At 50.0% G+C, this 21,143-nt stretch overlaps 1 pseudogene; it reads left to right on the top strand.

Annotated features, from left to right (window-relative positions):
• Nucleotides 1–15,641: 15,641 nt before the first annotated feature.
• Nucleotides 15,642–19,504, top strand: LOC125756885 (uncharacterized; annotated as a pseudogene).
• The last annotated feature ends 1,639 nt before the right edge of the window (nt 19,505–21,143 follow it).

Genomic DNA, 21,143 nt, shown 5'->3' with positions numbered 1-21,143 from the left:
AGCGTCCGGGAAGAGGCTTACGGCAGCGTGGCTAACCGACACGTATCGGAGCGACGATTGAAGAGGATCGTCGGAAACATCGACTGCGGATCCAACCCCACGGAGGCGGGACTCATGGAGTTTGACGGAACCAAGTAAGCGTGTTCCATCCAGACTACGACTCGACGGCGAGGCCTACGTGGCCAGACACTCTAGTAGCGACGCTAGTCGTAGGTTCAAAGTACTGAGAATTGTGTTTGTTGACTTTCGCATATTTCTTTTGTGTTTAGAAGATTTTCTCTGTTAGTTATTTTGAGTGTTTTCTTATAGTTTTTCTTGTGTGCAATTAAATTTGCTGTGCCTACCTGCGCCTTCTCAATCTATCTCCAACGCACACGCCTCCGAGATCGGTGACAAATACCAGAATTGGTAATCAATCCTCATGTTCATTTCTATTTGCGACGTCGCGCAAAAAATAAATGCTAACAATAAAATATGATGGGAAGCAAAAAAAAAATAACTCCCTGCCGTTTATGGTGAACGTGGTTTTCTGTGACGTATGCAACATGTCTGGGCTCTCCACCAGTGTCTACAGGAGAACACCGCACGGCATGTACGATCATCCTTCTTAGCGTTTCGGTCGAAGCCCGGCCTTCGTCAGAGTCCAGGCCCCGGTCGAAAAGTTAGCAAAAAAAAAAAAAAACCTTCGTACATGCCGTCTGTACTCGTTTTTCGCGCCAGATTTGCTCCAGATCCAGTTAACTTTCTTATTACACACACACACACACACACGCACACGCACGCACGCGCGCACACACACGCACGCGCACACACGCACACACGCGCACACACGCACACACGCACACACGCACACACACACACACACGCACACACGCACGCACACACGCGCACACACACACACACACACACGTGTGTGTGTGTGTGTGTGCATTGCTGCATTGCTGAGCTACAAGCATCGCTTAACTGCTGCAATAATTCCGCCCCAGGCTCCGACCGTGTTGTATATGAAATGTTGAAACACCTGCCATCTGAAACTCAAAAAGCCCTCCTCTCACTGTATAATGCTTTGGTCTTCCGGCGAGATCCCCTCGGCCTGGAAGGAAGCCATTATTATTCCGATTTTAAAACAGGGCAAGGACCCATCCTCCGTTACGAGCTACAGGCCCATTGCACTAACAAGCTGCCTGTGTAAACTTTTTGAAAAGATGATAAACCGCCGACTTATACATTTCCTCGAAGCAAACAAATCACTCGACCCATACCAGTGCGGTTTTCGAGAGGGTAGGTCTACCTCTGACCACCTTATCCGTCGAGGCACAAATTCGCGACGCTTTTGTCCACAAGCAATTCTTTCTTTCGGTGTTCCTCGATATGGAAAAGGCTTACGACACCACATGGCGCTTTGGCCATACTGCGAGACCTCTCACACTTAGGTGTCCGAGGAAAGATGCTGACCATAATCGAAAGCTATTTGTCCAATCGCACGTTCCGTGTGTTCGAGTGGGTAACGTCTGTCCAGAATATTTGTCCAGGAAACTGGAGTGCCGCAAGGTGGTGTCCTGAGCTGCACACTTTTTATTATAAAAATGAATTCGCTATGTCTGTACATTCCACGGAACAGGTTTTATTGCACATATGTGGACGACGTGCAGATCGGTTATAAGTCGTGCAACCTTCAATGTGTGAGCGGCAGGTCCAGCTGGGCTTGAACAAGGTCTCTAAATGGGCAGACGAGAATGGGTTACGCTGATGCACAAAAAAGCACTTGCGCCTATTCTCCAGAAAAAGAGGTTTCACCCCGATCCAGACATCGACCTACATGTCAGCGTCTGTTGGTAAAAACAGAGCACAAGTTCCTAGGGCTAATTCTAGACACAAAACTTACGTTCATACCGCACATTAAGTACATAAAAAACAAGTGCATTAAAACCATGAATATTCTAAAAGTGTTGTCACGCACCACGTGGGGTAGTGACAGGAAGTGCCTGATGAACCTTTATAAAAGCCTTGTACGCACGCGCCTAGATTACGGATCGATAATCTATCACTCTGCGACACCAAGTGCCTTGAAGATGCTTGACCCAGTCCACCATTTGGGCATTCGTCTTTCTACGGGCGCCTTTCGCACCAGCCCCGTGGAAAGCCTCTACGTCGAATCGGACGAATGGTCGCTAGACCTTCAGAGATGTTACCCATCTTTTGTATATTTCCTCAAAGTGAACGCAAACAACGAACACCCCTCACACACTACAATCAATGAGTTGTCTGCTTCTGAACTTTTTCACAACCGTCCCTCGATGAGACAGCCGTACTCACTTCGTGTGAGGGGCCTAGCTGAAGAAATGGGTGTGCCACTTCTCGACACTGTCTACTGGCTCCCGCTGCCTATCTCCCGCCGTGGCAGTGGCAGCTTATAGATTGCGATGTTTCTTTCGTCGAAGTTACCAAGCATGCGCCACTTGCACATATCCGTACACACTTCCTCGAATTACAATACAAGTACCCACACCCGGAATTCTTTACAGATGCCTCAAAGTCTAACACTTCTGTGTCATACGCAGCCGTTGGTCCATCCTTTTCCGATTCCGGTATTCTGCACCCTGATTCCAGTATCTTCACGGCAGAGGCTTACGCGATACTTGCGGCAGTTAACACATAAAGCAATTAAAACTACAAAAGGCAGTGATATACACGGATTCATTAAGCGTAGTGAAAGCTTTAAAACTATGACAAAACACACAAATCCGGTCCTTGTCTCGCTCTATTCTATTGTATGCACAATAAACATATTTTATGCTCTTAAACAACATGTAGTGTGCTGGGTGCCAGGGCATGCACCGCGAGATACAAGGCAATCGTGTTGGCGGATCAGCTAGCAGCATCCGCCCACGAAAACAGCCCCAATACGTCTGTAGCTATCCCTCCACTAGACTTAAAACCATTCCTCAAAAGAAAGATCAGGGCCTTTTGGCAGAGCACATGGGATAGGAACACACAAAATAAACTGCATGTTATCAAGCCGCAACTAGGTAATTGGACACCAGTATCAAAGTCACGCCACACAGAAGTTACACTCTGCAGACTTAGGATTGGCCACACATACAGTACACATTCATACCTTTGTCCGGAGGCGATCCACCTTTGTGCGACTACTGTGGCGATCCTTTAACCGTACTTCACAACCCTAATACAATGCACGGAACTAGACGCTCTCAGGAGAAAGCATTTTCATCTGCATACCTGCAGTTCCCACTTCATCCTGCTATGTTCATTGGCAGAGAACCCCTTTTAAATATCAGTCCCTCTTTGAATTTTTAAAAAGTGTACATAATTTCAACGTAATTTTTCCAGGCGCTCCGTAGCGCGGCCTCGTGATTGCTAGGCTGCTGCTGCGGTTTCTATAAAAGGAAGCACCTGCCTCCCGGCCTTTGGGCTCAAAGGCCTTGAGGAGGCGTTCGTGCTGTTTTCCCGCTACTCACTTGTAAATACCATACTCACTCGTCATTCAATCCACACCCATAGATCACATCACTTGTCACTGCCATAATTTTATACTCTATACACCCCTTTTACGCTTATTTATAGCGCGTGATTTTAGGCCTCTATACAGCCATAATACACCCTCTCATCGAAATCATTGGTCATCGCCAACACCACACAAAAGACATGGCGCTCTTTGGCCACCCATGGCCCTTGCGCCACAAACCACCACTAATCATCATCAGCGCGCGCGCGCGCGCGCGCGCGCACACACACACATACGCACGCACACACAGACTGACGCCCAGCCGTACATACTCTGCTGCCTCAACACCCGCCGCGGTGGTCTTGTGGCTATGGTGCTCGACTGCTGGCCCGAAGGTCGCGGGATCGAATCCCGGCCGCGGCCGCCGCATTTCGATAGAGGAAAAATGCTAGAGGCCCCTGTGCGTAGATTTAGATGCACGTTAATAAACTCCAGGTGGTCGAAATTTACGGAGCCCTCTATTACACGGCGTCTCTCAATAATATGATATCGTGGCTTTGGGACGTAAAACCCCAACAATTATTATCTCCTTCAGTGTGAACTAAATGAGATGACGTGGGAAATAATTGAGACAGCACGCATTGCTTGGTTGGGCATAAATTATGTCAGCGCGCGCACCGTCTATTGTATTGTGTGAAGAAAAAAAATCACTTTTTCTCCCGTGTGCATGACCGACACATGAGCGTCGCCATCTTGATCCATTCTTTTTCATTTTGGCAATAAGCCGCAAGTGAAAGTCAGCGCTTCGTCTGTCTTTTTATTCTCCTCTGTCGGTTTTTTGCAATGTTGTTAATATTCAATACGTTTACATCGCAGGCCCGTAGACAGGAATTTTTTTCGGGGGGGGGGGGGGAGGGGGGGGGCACTTTCTGAAAACCTTGACTATTTGAGAAAAGCACCTATTTTCAGTATTTATTTTTTGTAAAAACACCTACTTGACCAAAATTTCGGGGGGGGGGGGGGCTAGCCTTCACCCCCCTCCCCCCCTGGCTACGGGCCTGTTAGATCGTTAGTCCAAACGCGACCTTTACATGATGACTGACTGTATAAACCGACAACACTTTTTTTTTTTCGTCGTCTCTGCAGCACTCACACTGAGGCGGAATTTATCTGCGTTTTTGGGACGTTAAACCCCAGATATTATTATTATTATTATTATTGGAATTTATCTGCGGCTGTTCCGAGTCTATATGAACGGTGGAGAAAATGCTGCCCAACTCCTGCAGAGATGAAAGCGCCACTTGTGCGCCGCATAATTCTACAAGGCTTAAGAAAAATACGTTCTTCAGTAGCTACAGCGTTGGGTCCCTGTTGCTGCTTGCTTGTGTCTTCCGCACATCGCTTATGACGATAACTGAAGTGTTAATCCAAGAATTTGGATACTCGTGGGCTGCACTTCCACAGTTGCATCTGCCAAGCATACGATGGGCGTGGCGACTGGATTGGATTGGATTGGATTTATGGCCTCACCCTTTGTAACGGGCGGGCATCAACCGATGCCCTGGCCTAAGGACTTAAAAAAGAAAGAAAAAAAAAAGTAAAAACGATAGCGCGTACACATAAGTGGCTACACACACATCTAACCACCACGGTACATGCACATGTTCAACGAGGAGATCTTCGACATGTCAATGTGCGCGCACCTTTGTCCACCACTCACTGAGTCGCTTCTTGGTCGTAGCCACCTCCGCCACCATCAGGAGCGTCGTTGGGCGAGAAGCCAAGCGCCTGCTGTAAGGGGTGCCATCTGTAGTGCTGTTGTGAGGCCCTCGCAGTTCATGACCAAGTGTTTCGATTGTCTCCTCGTCGGCACCACATACACGGCACATTGCATCTCCCACGCTGTCATCAAAGCGCCGGCGATATGCCAGAGTTCTGAGGAGCGCCGGCTCGTGCTTCGAAGAGGGAGGCTGCTGGCTACACTATTGTCGAATAGAGGTTCGACATGGATTTCCTGTTTGGATTCCCTATAGATCCTCAGTGTACTCTTCTCCTCCATGTCTCGCCGCCAAGTGTCAGCCTCCGTCATTCGCACTTGGGTCTTCACTGCTTTGGACCACTTACGCTCGGTGTCCTCTGCACAGGGCTCGCATAGAAGCCGTATTTCCTGCTTAGGTGCTGCAGTCGTTTTCGACATCTGGTGCGGATGCCGTTGCGGTGAACATAATCAAATATTCGCCGTGCCCCAGCGATGTGGCTGCATCAGGCGCAACCTGCCTTCGTAGACAGCTTGCTCCGAGCTTCCCGCGCTTTCGAAACAGGACCAACCCAAATCACCCTGGACTGCCTCGTTGGCAACGTTGCAGTGGCACCCCAGAGCCAGTCGTCACACGGCGCGCTGACTGCGTTCAAGCCACTCCTGGTCTTCGCAGCGGGGGCAAATCACTGCATTAGCGAAAGTCAGCGCCGGCACGTGTACCGCCTTCATAGTTCGCGCACCATAATGGGGCTGGTTGAAACCCCACAGGCACCTCCTACGGAGTACTTGGCCGGCCCTCTGGGATGTTTGTCTCAAGTGCCTCTCGTGGTTTGCTGTATAATCTACTTGTGCCAGAAGTTCACACCGAGGTATCGGTACTCAGGTGCTTCGGGCAGCAGTCCCTCCATCTGGCAGTGTCAGCAAACCAGGAAGCCCCGGGCCCGAGAAGTTGACCACCGCCGATTTCTTCGTGTTTTGAACTGCAGTACCAGTGGCGGCCATGGCTTCGGCAAGCTGGTAACGAGGGTCTGCAGGTCGCCACTGTTTCCCGCCGCAGCACAATGTCGTCAGCGAATACGAGACCCGGCAGGGTTTGCTGTTCTTTGAGCCCATCGCTTATGCGCTCCACCACAAAGCCACCCCCAGAGGCTAGTATTTTGCGCTCTACACTGGCGGTATACAACATATAGAGTAAGGGTGAAAGACGGGCAGCCTTGTTTTAATCCCTTGCCCACCCTCACCTCACCTTGAGTGGCTCCGTTTAGGGTGGCCACAACAGAGCTATCTCTATACAGGCGTCCGAGCAATCCAGTCCATGGTGGGCGGCATCCCAAGTGCTCTAGGATGCTGTAGTAAATAGCTCGTGTGGTACACATGTCATAGGCCTTTGACACATCTAGGAAGCAGCCAACTCAGCCCCCGTTCCTCCTTTCGTGCAACCTCTATACATTGGGTCCGGACAAAAGGTTGTCCTCCAGCCGTCGGTCTCGTCGAAAACCGTTCTGTACTCCGTGAGGTGAACCACCCTCTTCGGCCCACGTAGTCATCAGACCTTGAGGAACTTGTGCGAACACACGGTACACAACACTTGTGATTGTGAGTGGCCTGTAGTCTCGTAGGAGGCCGGGGTCTCCCACCCCTTTTCGGGAGAGGATTACTTTGCCACGTAGCCAGTCACTTGGTATAGGGCCACCAGCTAGGATTTCGCTGAAGAAAATCGGCCAGCTGGGCCCGTGCACCAGCACCGAGGCGTTTTCACCAGCCCTGCAGGAATCGCCGTGAAGCCCCGAGCAGTGCGGGCACCTATCTTGGAGATAGCCCTGTCAATGGCGCTCACTTGCCACTGTCCACTTCTGGTGGCCTGTGGCCAGTCGGTTCTCAGACATCTGGGCAGGGGAGAGTTCAGTATGTGTACTGGGGGTGTGGGCTGCGCGTAAAGTTGGTGAAGATGGTCGGTTAAGGCTCGGTGGAGATCTGTGGTCTTGTCCCCCGTTGATTCTGTGCGAATTTCCGGTTGTGTTGCTTTGCCATCGAGCCGAGAGCACATATGTCCAGAATTTGGCCGCTGCTCCTCTGGCCTGCAGACTGATTGCAGTGGAGCGTCTTGTGATTGGCTTTGCTATCTTCCGTTGTGTGATAGCCCTGCATCTCCCGTTTTCGCCGCAGATATTCCTGCAATGTCGCCTGGACATCCTCGCTGTGGGGCCTCTTTACACACCTGGCGGTGACATCGGTTGGCGGTTCGGCGGGCTTTTATTGCTGCTTGGACCTCCCCATCCCACCAACTCTTTCTGCTAACCCTCGACGCGGCCTTGACAATCTTCTCGTGTTTCCGCATGATCTGGCGGAGCTGGGCAAGTACTGCTCATAGGTATTGCTTGTTCGCGGCCGGGGCATAGTTTCAAAATTCGTTGGCCACTCCTCGTAGGCCGCGTCGGGGAGAAACCGCGTAGCAGGGCTCGTGTTTCTTCCCCTTTTTGACGCCAAGGAGATGCTTCAAACTGCAGCCTGAGGCGATTATGGTCACTACCCCACACTGTGCCGGCCTTCCTCATCAATATGCACATTCCGGAGGCTCTTGCCAAGACCTGGTGACACAAGGGCATAGTCGATGCATGTGTTTGAAAAACTGGCGCCATCTATCGCTTCATGATGTAAACATTTGAAGACTCGGAATGCCTCGCTATGTGCTGTGCTCACTCACGGCCGCTGGATGCCGCTCACTACTGGACCCTGGGATGAACGCACTGGAATGGCGTGTTCTGATGAGATTCATCGCATTCGGGTGGTGTGGGTTTGCGTGCGCTTCACATCAGGAATGCTCACAGTTGTTGTCAAGCGTATGTCAACGAACGCTTCTGAATATGAACGTTCAAGCAGCTAGGAATAAGGTTGTCCGCGAATGCAAACGAGGAAGACCGAAACCTGTAAACGAGGTGTTACAAGCAATAGCCGCGTGTGCTTTCACGTGTGCACTCTTTCAGCACTGCATGCAGTGCGGTTACACACTTCTCACGTGACCTTCCGCCGCTAGACTCTCACAATCATCATCATGCGACGCATTGAACACACGATACATCGCGAGCCATTGTATTCTATTAAGCACGGAGGGGTCCGATGTATACTGAAGGTGAAGTCAGCCCACCTCTGGCCTCAAAAAAAAAAAAGTCCGGTTTATGTAGGCACTGGATCATCTTTGTTCATCTGTATTCGTTTATACATAACGGAAGCGAAGAATGAAACAGAAGGGCAGAAGGCAAAAGGCCGGAAGGTTAGCCAGAAAAGCGTCTGGTTGGCTACCCTGCGCTGGGGAATGGAAAAGGATAAAGATGAGAGAAGGAAGGAAATATATGGCATTGTCAAAATGGTAAGCTTCTAATCAAACACAAGAAACCAGTTAGTACTTCCGATTAGAGCACTGCACGGGCCCGGGCCGGCCCGAAAGCCCGGGCCCGGCCCGGCCCGCGGGCCGGGCCGGGCCGGGTAAGGGGTTGTTGGATCGGGCCCGGGCCGGGCTCGGGCCCATGATCTTCGGGCTCGGGTCGGGCTCGGGCCTGAGCCAGGCCCGTATTAGGCCCGGGTCACATACGTATATGTATAATTGTGTGTGTACGTTGTGTGGCTTTGTTTTTGTTGTTTTGTGGGGTTTAACTTCCGGAAGGGACCCAGGCTATATGAGACGCCGTCGTTGAGGGCTCCGGGTAATTTAAACAACCTGGAGTGCATTGGCGTGCACAGAAATTGCACAGTACAAGGCGTCTACAATTTTGCTCCATCGGTATGCTACACTAGATTTCAAGAAACGCCTAATACAAGTTTCCGCCATTATAGTGAGTGAAAGACTTTCTTGGGTACCGTGTAAAGAAAGCAACGCTAGCCTGCCTAGATTAGTGTATATAAGATGTGCGCGTTCGTATCAAGGGAAACATTTCGAGTATGCAGGTACGCTTGCATGCCCGTAGACTGGCCAACGCGACTTGTGAGTCATTAATATCTCAGGAGCTGTTTTTCGTGCATTTTGAGTGCAAGATGCGGAGCGACTCTTATCACAGGACGAACGCCGTTGTTGATTTTGCCATTACTAGTGGTGAGGCGCCAGACCATAGAGACACTCGTTTCCCCGAGTGTGGCTCACAACTGGAGTGATCAGGCTAGAGAAGCGATCCGGGAGTCTGGGAATAACCAACACGCAGACTGATTAGTTTCATTTAAAGCAGCCTTCATTCAACACACCGTTACTGTACACACATCTGACACGAGGACGGTGGCTCGCTCGATAACGGGTGTGCCTGGCTTTGACAGATCTATGGCACTGCGGTGGCGGTGACTCGGGGAAGAAGGGTGGGACAAAGAACCTTGTTGTTTTGAGCACGAAAACATAGTGTAGATTGGGTGAAGTTGCCTGCCGAGGAGTCAACACGACAGCTTTAATTTATGTAACGCTGCCCAGCCTGGTGTAATCCTCCCAGAAGCAGCTTTTTTTCATTGCATTGTGCAATAGATGAAGTTTGCAGGAGACTTGCTATTTTTCCTCAACAGCCCTAGCTCGTATGCAGTTGATGTAGACTCAACCTAAAAATGTCTGCCATGCTTTTTTTCTCCACTTTATGCAGGTATTATATCTTGTAGTTGTTCTTTGAAATGCAAAAATGAGATGGCGTGGTTAGCACTGCGTGCGTACATGAAAGAGCCAGCTATGACTCCAATTATATTTTATATTGCCCTGCAATCATTTCGCAAGAGTGTTACGCGCGTAATTCACCGAAAGTATACACAGTACCAGTGAAAGTCGTGACACTGAAAGAAGTTCCTAAAACAATCTCTAGAAAATATATTTTGTGCGGCAGGTATCTTCACAATAACCGAAGGTTGGACAATGCCTCCTTTATGCTCAAGGCATAACTAGCTGAAACGGGCCGGGCCGGGCCGGGCCGGGCCCAAACCTTTCGGGCCCGGGCCGGGTACGGGCCACATTTAAGAACACCGGGCCGGGCTCGGGCGGGCCGGAGCATGGCATTTTCGGGCCGGGCCGGGCCCGGGCCGGTAAAATCGGCCCGTGCAGTGCTCTACTTCCGATACACTGATGATCGTCTAAAAATTGGGAAACTGAAGGGTGGGCTTCTCCTCACATATAGTCTTACTGAGGAGAAGCCAGCTTCGACAAAGTCCTTCCAGCAAGCTGCGCACTCGAGCAGCGACGGGCCTTCAGCGTCGTCACAGTAACCCACTGGTTTTCAAGTTTCAGGTTTATTGTTAGCAAAGTAGCGATACATAAAATGAAGGAGACGTTTTACAGTCTAGGGTCCCATAGTCCGAAGACTGTAGGGGGAACCAGGATGAATTAAGAATGCGTGTAATAAACAATGCAAAGGCAAATGGCAAGACAACGTAGTATCAATAGAGCAGTTTTATACAACTACTACAGCAAAAAAATAAAAAGCTAAGATATAAAAAATAGTAATAAGTACAACAACAAAAAGAATACAATTAATCGCTACATCAGAATTTAAAAAGGACAAAATAGAATGATTTCTGATGATAGAAAGTGTGATTTTAGAGTTTTGAACGTGTATAGTATAGATAAAGACTTTAGATTTGGTGGAATAGAGTTCGATAAGGAAATGGTTGTAAATAACGATTTTACGCCGTAATTAGTGCGAAATCGGGGTAACTTCCCTCAAATGCAAAACGAGTGCGGTTAGTGTTTCTTACTAAGTCACAGTTGATAAAATCGAAAGGTAGCCGACAGTTTATTATATTAAAAAACAAACAAGTACAACTAAATTGAAATAACTTACTAATACATATAATATTATATTGTCTCAGTAATGAAATAGCGTTATAACGGTGAGGACTGAAAGTGATTATACGGATTGCTTGGTTCTGTATGTGTTGCACTGATGAAATGTACGAATAATATCTGTTGCGCCAAGTAGTTCACCCCTAAAAGAAGACCCACTGACTTACAATACGCGTGTTTTCGGCAACAAAATATCTACAGAACGACTGCATGCTGTGTACACCCCGCTACACTAAGTAAACGAGGGCTACGAAGACCCCTCCTCAACCTTCCTTTCTTTGTTTAGATTGAATTTATCTCCTTTTACAAGAATGCGACGGCGGCTTGCACATTCGTTTTTTGCTTTTTACGCACAGCTTCAAACATGTGCTTGGATCAGAGCTCCCACCGCGGTGGCTGAATACTTATACTTATAACACTCTACTACTGAGCCAAAGGTCGTATAGGTTCAAATACTGGCCGTGGCGCCACACTAAGGTCAAAATGCGCATTGAATGAGCATCGCGAAGCAACAAAGATACAGGACAACAATGGTTAAGTTTTCATCGATTGCAGTGGCCCATCGTGCACAAAAGCTTCGTCTCGCGCATCTCTCACGAACGCTGCGATTGCTTTTGATTGGAAAGTCCAGCAGATTTTCGTTTGCCGTTCCCTTTGGAGCACTTACGACTCATCTTGCCCCACAACAGTATGTGTGTGTGTGTGTGTGTGTGTGTGTGTGCGTGTGTGTGTGTGTGTGTTACATAACGCAGGTTTTTTTATAAAAATGCCATGACAGTGAGGCTCCTGTCGGTTTCGCAAACGAACTCTGTATTGAGGCAGACATACTTTGCCGCAGCTGAAATGACACTGACGCGACAAATTAACAAGACCTCGTTACTTAACCTTTGAAGTATTGACTTGAGGGAAGTTGTTTATATCATAAAGTTGTAATGCGTGACAATTTATGGCACACCCATTTTTTAGAAATCACGAAAGTTGCACGTAATTTGAGATATTTATCACCGATATTTAAGGAAGGTATCGACACTGACCGCGCGGCGCGCAGAAAACGCGGCCTCTCTGTTACGTAAGACCGTAACTACACGCGACAAGGAAGCGACGAAATTTGAGTCAGGGCGCGCCGAAGCCGAATATGGTCGGGAAAATCGGCAAGCATTCTGAAATACACAAGTAGACATCTTATTCTTTGGGTGCGATGTATGGTGCTTATTACAGCGAAAGCTGTTATGAGATCACAACAAGGGCCGTTTTTGGCGCCGTAGTTGTCCGCCGCCGTCGCCGCCGCCGGTGTCCGTAACCGCTGTCGCTCGAAATAAGAAAAAGAACGAAATAAGCAAAAATTCCAGGATGAAATGAGGTTCGAACCTGGGCTTTTTGCATGGGAGCCCAGTGTTCTACCACAGAGCCATACCGGTGCTTGAAACTGCCTTGCAAAAAGACCCTATACAGGCTTCATGTCGAGAAGGAACCACATTAACATGTGTAATGTAGAGTGGTAGAAGAGTAAAATAACAACCAAGCGTCACACAACGGGAATTCTGTAAGCAGGCGTCACACAATGCGAATTGCGCAACGAGTGGGTTGTTGGATGCTTCCAACCCATTACAAAGGGCTCTGCCATAATTCTTCATCGTCATCAGTCACAGCATCAACAAAGTGCACATAATGCCTTACAGGTGTTTAGCAAGTACTACGGTTCTGCGCAGGATGAAGAAAAATTGCATAGTGGCTGCTTCCCTACTTCACAAAAATTATGATGATTTATAGCGTAGTGGGTTCCTCGCAAGTGCACTTCTATTGGTTGCCAAGGAAGCCCATAAGGCTCCCATGATCCATTTCCTCAGGGTCTCAATCATAGGCGTGCGCATGGGGGGCGGGGGCGGCCGCCCCCCCTAATCACCGAAGAGGGGGGGCGCAAAATCTGCCCCGTACATTGACCCTTCTATTCACCTAAGAAGGTGGGGGGGGGGGGGGGCGCAAAATATGCCCCGTACATTTACTTAGTAGGGTGGGGAGGGGGCGCTGCGATGAACCTTCGCTCCCCCTGATGGGGAACACTGCGCACGCCTATTTCCCTCTCTCTACCTTTTTCTCACGTTAGCGTATGTTATAAAGCGTGGTGGGAGAGTGAAATAACGACCGGGCGTCACACAATGGGAATTACATAACTAGTGGGTCCTTTAAAGCTTCCAACCCATTACAAAAGGCTCAGTCATAATTCTTCATCGTCATCAGCCGTCGCATCAAGAAACTGCACATTTGGTACCTCGCTTCTCCGCAGATTGACGAGTAATGTCGTGACTCGTGGTGGGTGCCTCCCAACTTCACAAAAATTATTTGTGGCGTAATGGTTACGTTGCTAGTGTACTTGTATCAGTAGATGCAAGAGAGTTTATAACGGGCTCTAGAAATGCCGCTCTTCGAGCTTTCGCTGTGACTGTGCTGCGCTTTCCGCGCAGGCCTGGCGTTTTTTTTTTTGTTTATTTCTTAATCTATAAACAGGAGCGAAAAACTATTTCGCCTGTCTGCAAGAAGAAGCGCCGCAGTGACTGCCCCTGTGTTTTATTCTTCGCAGAGAAAGAAAAGGTTGATATTTCTGTTTTGCTTGCGCACAGCTAAAAAAAAAACAGATAAGCACCAAAAACCACTCGAAAAGGTAAGGCCATCCGCTGGAGCAAGTGAGACGACTTGCCGCCTTTCACGAAAAGATACGGCCGCGACGCGCTTTCATTCAAATTTCGTCACTTCTTTGTCATGGTTTCCGAAAGTGTAGTGAGGCGCTCCACCCACAGTAATCAAGGAGACTTATTTTAAAGACGATAGTCTTTCTTGGGGAACTTAAACGCAGAAATTTTGGTCTGTCTTTCTGTCTGTCTGTCTTTCTGTTTGTCGGCACGTCCCTCGATTCAGCCACTCGGCCAAAGTTGAACCACTTGCCCAAGGGCCAGCCGTCTTGAACTGGTATGGCTGTTCATACTTGTGAACGTTGTCGATCAAAAAGTAAATATCATGCACATCTGAGGTGCAACATCACTAGCTAAGTATTAGGTGGCGTGTTCCTTTAATAGAAATTCATACATACATAATTTTAAGGACCCTAGTTTCTTAAGCTGCACTGAAAATGCATAAGAATGGAAGCTTGAGCGAGTTGGTATGCGTTCATCTTTGTGGAAACAGCGCTCACTAGACGACGACGAAGTAAAAGAAGGCACAGGACAGGCGCTGCCTGTCCTGTGCCTTCTTTTACTTCGTCGTCGTCTAGTGAGCGCTGTTTCAACAAAGCTGAAAATGCGACTGCGCTGAAATTTGCCTTCCTCCGTGCCCTTCGCACGAGCTCATTGTTGTGTTTCGGTTTCGGTTCTGTATTGCACTGTACGAATGCCATGGGTTGGTGTTGAAAAACTTCAGTTTTGAGAAGGCCAAGAAGGTGAAAAAAATATTTAAAAAATGAAAAAGCAGCGTTGTCGGCGGCCTTCAGGCTGCCGGTTGTGGGCGCCGCTCTGGCGTTCCTGTTTTACCCAGGCGACGTGTAAATAAAAGAGTGTGTGGAGAGTACTCGTTGAGTGCGGACGTTTCTCTGCAAAGGTCTTCGCGTGCTGCTGCGCCGGGACTACCAGCACGCAACACAGCACTCATGTTTCCCGACGTATTGCCAGATGGCGTCCATATCTCACACAGCGCCTCTTCTATCGTCTTTACACGACATTTGCAGCGAAGCACGCAGATACGCGGCGAATTTTTATTGAAGTTGTTTCTCTTTCATCAAGCGGTCGTGCTCGTGAAATATTAGAGTACTCTCTTCCATCCCGCTGTAGCCTTCGCAGTTGTCGCCTGCTCCCATATACGCAGACCTCAGCCTTCTCACGGTAATGGGTACGTATGCCACCTTCACTACGGGAATCCAAACACGGCAGAAGTTCAGTGGAAGCTTGACGAGATGAAAAATTCGTGAACATGCGGTGTCGCTGGAGCCGACGTTTCGACAAGCGGACTTGTCTTCCTCAAGGCTACAACTGCAACAGCCTTGAAGACAAGACCGCTTGTCTAAACGTCGGCTCCAGCGACACCGCGTGTTCATGAATTTTTCATCTCTTCACTACGGGATAGGCTTGAGTCTCAATGAAGGTCGACACTGGAAGTGCGGCATACTCTCTCGAGTCGCTCTGTTAGCGAGTATTCCGAGTGCGGTGCATGCCTTGTCTTTAGAGAGAGAGAATTTATTTGAAGGCAGAGAGGTCGGCCTGAGCTACTGCGCTCTAGCCTGCTACTCTGCACAGGGGAAAAGGGAAAGGAAAAAAAAAAAAAGGAGTGACGAGGGGTGATGATGGGGAGAGGAAAGTCATGCGTGTGTACAATAACAGTGTACCATAGGGGTTTCGCTAGAGTCTGGTGTCCAGTCCTGTGCTATCCAGAAAACCTATAACAGAATTTGTTGTATCCGTGACGTCACGCCAGCCGAAGCCGTCGTTATCACCACTGCTTCTTCCCCTTCCCTTCCCCTTAACCCCTCTCGCACAACGCTACATTAAACCGCGCTATCGCAAAAGCTTTGTCTTGGCCCAGCCACGGCCCCGGTGTGTTCTTTTCAATGGCGACGAAGATGGGCGAAAGCGGGGCGTCAACTCCGTCCGTCATGGCCGCCGCACCCACGGGAGGATACGCCAGCCCGCCGCAGTTCGACGAGACGAGCGACAAGTGGCCCGCGTACCAGGTTCGGCTGGAAGCCTTCTTTGAGGGTAATGGCATCACGGAAGACAACAAGAAGCGGGCCCTGCTGGTGACTGCACTGTCCACCCGCACCGTCGACGTACTGAGCGGATGTTGTGCTCCGGATAAGGTGAATGAACTGTCGTACCCACAAGTGATAGCCTTGCTTAAAGGGATACTGAACAAAATTTTCGCCGCCGAGATAAATGACTCAATTGAAAGATTGGGTGCTGAAATTTGTTGAAACAACCTTCATTTCAGCCAGAGACTAGCAGAAAATAATGAATTTAATGCATTTTTCGCGAATTGCCGCGTCTAGCGGCCGCGCCGCGAACTAGAGAGGAAGTGACGCGAAACTCCGCGGATAGCGACTCGTCAACCGTGCTCGCAGCAAAATCGCTTACTAATCGACATCGCAAGCCGCCACCCGCTGCCGCGCGTCTCTCCCAAAACGTGTTTTCACGGTCGGGAAGGTGTTCTCCGTGCGTGTCTCCAACCGGCAGCCAACGACGCCATTGCCGCGCTATCGGCCGTATTACGGTCCCTAGAATAGACTGTTTTCTCAAGCGGAGCTTGCGCCCACGTCTACGAATTTGCCGTCCGTGTTGTGTGCTGCTACGTAATGTGAACGGTGAAGCACCTGACACAACGCAGAATGCCTCAACGCTGTTCTGCGCTAGGGTGTGCCCTGTCATACATTTCCAACAGAGCCGAAGCTTCGAAGGATATGGATTCGCGCTGCGCGCCCATCGAAGCCAACGTGGGTGCCTTCAAAGCGTGACTTTTTGTGCTCCGAACACTTCGAGGATAGTGACTGCTGCCGACCCACGTTGGGCTACGGCGGCTCGTCTGGCTCGTCGTCCTTGCTGTCGCTTGACACAGCAGAACGGTCACATGCATATGGTTGTATTTGGCGCATCCGTTTTGGAGGCCTGTCGAACTCGGAGTCGCAATGACCGCTCGTGGAACCACTGTCACTCGCACCTTGCATCTTTGCGCTCCCTCGCGACACGCTCGGTAGTTGTAGCGGTTTTGAGGAATAAGCGCTATTTTGTTTCCTATGTGGGGGAAAAGAGGACAAGGCTCAGCGCCACACCAGCCCCCTCGGTTCTTGAGAGGAGAGGTGGAGAAAGGGAAGTGGCAGGGCAGGAGAGAGCGTGCCGGTTGCCCCCCTCTTGCTGGAGCACTCGACGTCACGTCCGCCGACAAGCGCAGTGGCATGCAGCCGCCGCGCTCTCACAATCCACAAAAAATACGGCCAACTGCTCGAAATTACGTGAAATAAACGCTGCGTACAGGAACAGTCGTGTCGTCCGAGTCGAATGTAAGTGTTTTCGTAGCTTTTTCAAATTTTTGTTCAGTATCCGCAACCGAACGAGATAGCACAGTCTTATAAGTTCTTCACCCGCAATCAGCTGCCCGGCGAACCGGTCAAGGATTTTATCGTGGCGTCCGCGCCGGCCGTGTTCCAACGGCGTATGGAGACCATTTTGCAGGGACTTCCGGGTGTTCAGGTCTACCTAGACGACGTCATCGTGGCGGAGAAACGCAATGACTGCACCACCCTGCACGAAGTATTCAAGCGTTTCCGGGAATACGGCGTGCGCCTGAACGCAGACAAGTGCAAGTTCCGCCAACCAGAGGTGGATTTTTTGGGGCATCGAATCAGCGCTCGAGGTCTTCAACCAAAGACGGAAAACATAGACGCCATCCTTAAGGTTCAGGCACCACGGAATTCCGCAGAATTAAGGTCCTACCTCGGCATGGTAACGTACTACCACAAGTTTCTTCCCAATGCATCGACCGCCGTGGCACCCCTATATCAACTACTCCGGAAGGAAGCTAAGTGGAAGTGGGGTACCGCTCAACAGCAGTCATTCAGCAGTGTGAAGGACCTTCTGAAGTCCGCAGACTTTCTGGCGCATTTTGACCCACACAAGCCGCTAGTCCTGGAATGCGATGCCTCCCCGGACGGAATCGGCGCAGTGCTTTCACACGATGTCGGGGGCGGGGTACTTCGGCCCATAGGGTTCCGCTCTCGGTTATTGACTGTAGCTGAGAAAAATTACTCGCAGCTGGAGCGTGAAGCCTTGGCACTTGTGTTTGGTGCGTCGAAATTCCGACAATACTTGCTCGGCAATACTTTCACATTGATGACTGACCATAAGCCGCTTGTTGGACTTTTTCACCCTGACAGGCCAGTGCCCGTGATGGCCGCGGCGCGAATACAGCGATTGGCCCTGCTGCTGAGCGCATACGATTTCGTCATCAAACACCAGCCCGGGAAAAACAACATTCCAGCCGATGCCCTCAGCCGACTCCCCACGTCAGCAACTTCCCAGCCAGAGACGCAGGAAGAAACTGTGGACGGTGAGTATGTGCTGCTCACGGAGACCCTCAATGATGGTTTCATGTCTGCGAAGCAACTGGGCACTCTCACGGAGCTTGATGACGATTTAGCAAAGGTGCAAAAATGGGTGCAGGAGGGATGTCCAAGAAATTTGGGGCCTAAGGACCAGCACTTGATGCCATACTTCAACCGGAAAGCTGAGATAACGGGGAGTTATGGGCTTCTCTATTGGGGCCATCGAGTGATCGTCCCTAAGAGTGCCCGAGCAGTAATGTTACGTCTGCTGCATGATACTCATCAAGGGATTTGCTCAATGAAGCGGCTAGGGCGCTCCTTGATGTGGTACCCCCGGATCGATAATGACATTGAGCACATGGTTAAGTCCTGCACCAGTTGCATCCAAGCTGCCCCTATGCCACCAAAGAAACCCCCTGTTGCGTGGCCGGAAACGGATGAGCGTTGGTCGAGGCTGCATATCGATTTTGCGGGGCCGATCGATGGTCACATGCTACTGATTGTGGTGGATTCACATAGTAAGTGGATAGAAGCGATACCCATGAAGAGTTCCACCACACACGCCACCATAGAGGCTCTGCGCACCTTGTTCAGTACATTCGGGTTGCCCCGGACGCTGGTATCCGATAATGGCCCACAATTTACGAGTTGGGAATTTAACACCTTCACGAAGCTGAATAACATAGTACACCTCCGAACAGCACCGTATCACCCCCAGTCCAATGGGCTCGCGGAGCGGGCGGTTCGGACTGTGAAGTATTCATTGAAGAAGAATGTACAAGGGTCACTGAAAACCCGCCTGGCTAGGATTTTGCACAGGTACCGCAGGACGCCGCAGGCCGGGGGCCGGACACCAGCGCAACTCCTAATGGGCTACGATCTTCGCCTCCAGGCTGGACAACGCAGTGTCCATTCCGCCCTCACCAGTTGACCGTCCCCCCTCGATGGGTGGCAGCCCGGGGAGCCAGTCTGGGTGAGGAACTTTGGGCGAGGCGAGCCGTGGACTCCAGCCAGCATTACATCGACAGACGGAGCCCGCCTGGTGAATGCCGATGGTCCGGAGGGGGAAACCATTCGGCGCCACAGCGACCAGGTGAAGCCACGGGAGTTGGAGCATGACCAGGGAGAAGCCGGCGACTCTCGGTGCCTCGAAACGGCCGCCGGGGCCGGCGGGGCCCCAGCAGGAGGAACACCGAGGCGAGCGCCAACAAGGAGCGAGATCGCCGGGAGCCCCTCAACTCCGGTGTTGCGTCGCTCGGACCGGCAACGCAAACCCCCAGACCGTTACTCACCGTAGGGGGAGCGGAATGTTGTATCCGTGACGTCACGCCAGCCGAAGCCGCCGTTATCACCACTGCTTCTTCCCCTTCCCTTCCCCTTAACCCCTCTCGCACAACGCTACATTAAACCACGCTAGCGCAAAAGCATTGTCTTGGCCCAGCCACGGCCCCGGTGTGTACTTTTCAGAATTGACAGCAGCTGTTGACTTGGTCTGATCGCACATTGCTGACAAAATACCAGTCTCACTTAGCGTTGCCACACCGATTCCTGCCAACGTTGAAGCGAGTGTATTTCGTTGCGACACGTAAAGTGGGCAATCACGAAATAGGTGTGCTGTTGTTTCATGCACTTGGCAGCGTTCACAGATCGGGCTGTCCGCACGAGCGGATGAGGTGTGCATAGCGGCGAGTGAATGCAACTCCCAGACGAATCCGGTGCAGCAAACTGGCGTTGCTTCGGTTCATTCTAGCCGGGAGGCGAAAAGTCATTTCAGGATCTGTTTCCCGCATACGACTGTATCGATGGTCTGGCTGAGACCAATAAGTTGTTATGCACTCTCGCATGAGCGATCTCAATAAAGAGTTCACGTCACTTCGCGTGTACGGTACTTTCACGTCAATGGGGGTGTTACAGACAGTGGATCTGGCTTCAGCATCAGCAAGCTCGTTGCCTGCCAATCCACAGTGTCCAGGGATCCATTGCAATGTGATTGAGTGGCCATTCTTCTGCGTAAGGTTGAATACGTGAATGATTTATAAAGTTAGTGTATAATACCCCGGTCACACGGCAAATCTAATGTCGTTTAGAACAAATGACATTAGGTGAAGTTAATGTCATTTTACCTGCCTGCTGTACACGACGAAAACAAACGTCATTTTAAAATGATGACCATGACCTTAGCCCTCCTGAGCCGTGACGTTGGGAGAAATAAAAATCTATTAAAACTTGCATCTCACATGCGTGTATCCTCGAAAATAATTTTCTATCACTAAAAAGCTGCTCGAAGAATACAAACGCAGCCGTTTTACACAACTTGCCACAGCTGCACGACACGAAGTAAAGCCAATAACCAATCGAAAACCAACATGGCCGACGATATGACCGGGCGTTGGTACAGTGAACTAAAGCGTGCGAGCACGACTGACACTCCGGCCGCAGAAATCAGACGGCGGCTGCTAATTCGCGTAGTCACTACCTTGATCACCAAAACACGTGCAATCGAACGATCAACACCTGCGATACGGGCAACAACAAGAGCACAAATGAAACATGGCCGGCGTCCAGCCGCTGTAGTTGAGAGTAGCTTTCTTTTAGAAACTTTCGCGCGTGCTGTTACGTGATCAAACCAGCATAAAGTTAATCTAGAAAAGAATAACATATTTACGAATTACAAAAGTTACGCATACATAAGTCAACAGTTATCTCCCTAAAAGGTCCCTGGCGTCGAGACTACGCATTCGGTCCGAAATCGAATGCGAATGTGTTTCGGGAACTCATTCGACAGGAAATGTCATTTTCATCGAATGGCATTAGTTTCCCCGTGTGACAGCAAATAAATGACATTACAAACGAATGAGATTAGCTGTAAATGACATTAGATTTGCCGTGTGACAGGGGTATAATATTGTCCCCTTCTTAAAAAAGAGTCAATGGCTTCTAATGCGGATTTTGCGTCAGATTGTATCGTCCATTTACGTGGTGTTTGGCCGGACACGAATTGGAGAGCGCACGGAAAGACTCTATGTAGGAAAAATAGCTGATG

The sequence above is a fragment of the Rhipicephalus sanguineus genome, chromosome 1, assembly GCF_013339695.2.
Source record: "Rhipicephalus sanguineus isolate Rsan-2018 chromosome 1, BIME_Rsan_1.4, whole genome shotgun sequence".
Classification (NCBI taxonomy): Eukaryota; Metazoa; Arthropoda; class Arachnida; order Ixodida; family Ixodidae; genus Rhipicephalus; species Rhipicephalus sanguineus.
The sequence above is the reverse complement of the archived record's forward strand: the minus strand, read 5'-3'. Positions and strand labels throughout refer to the sequence as shown.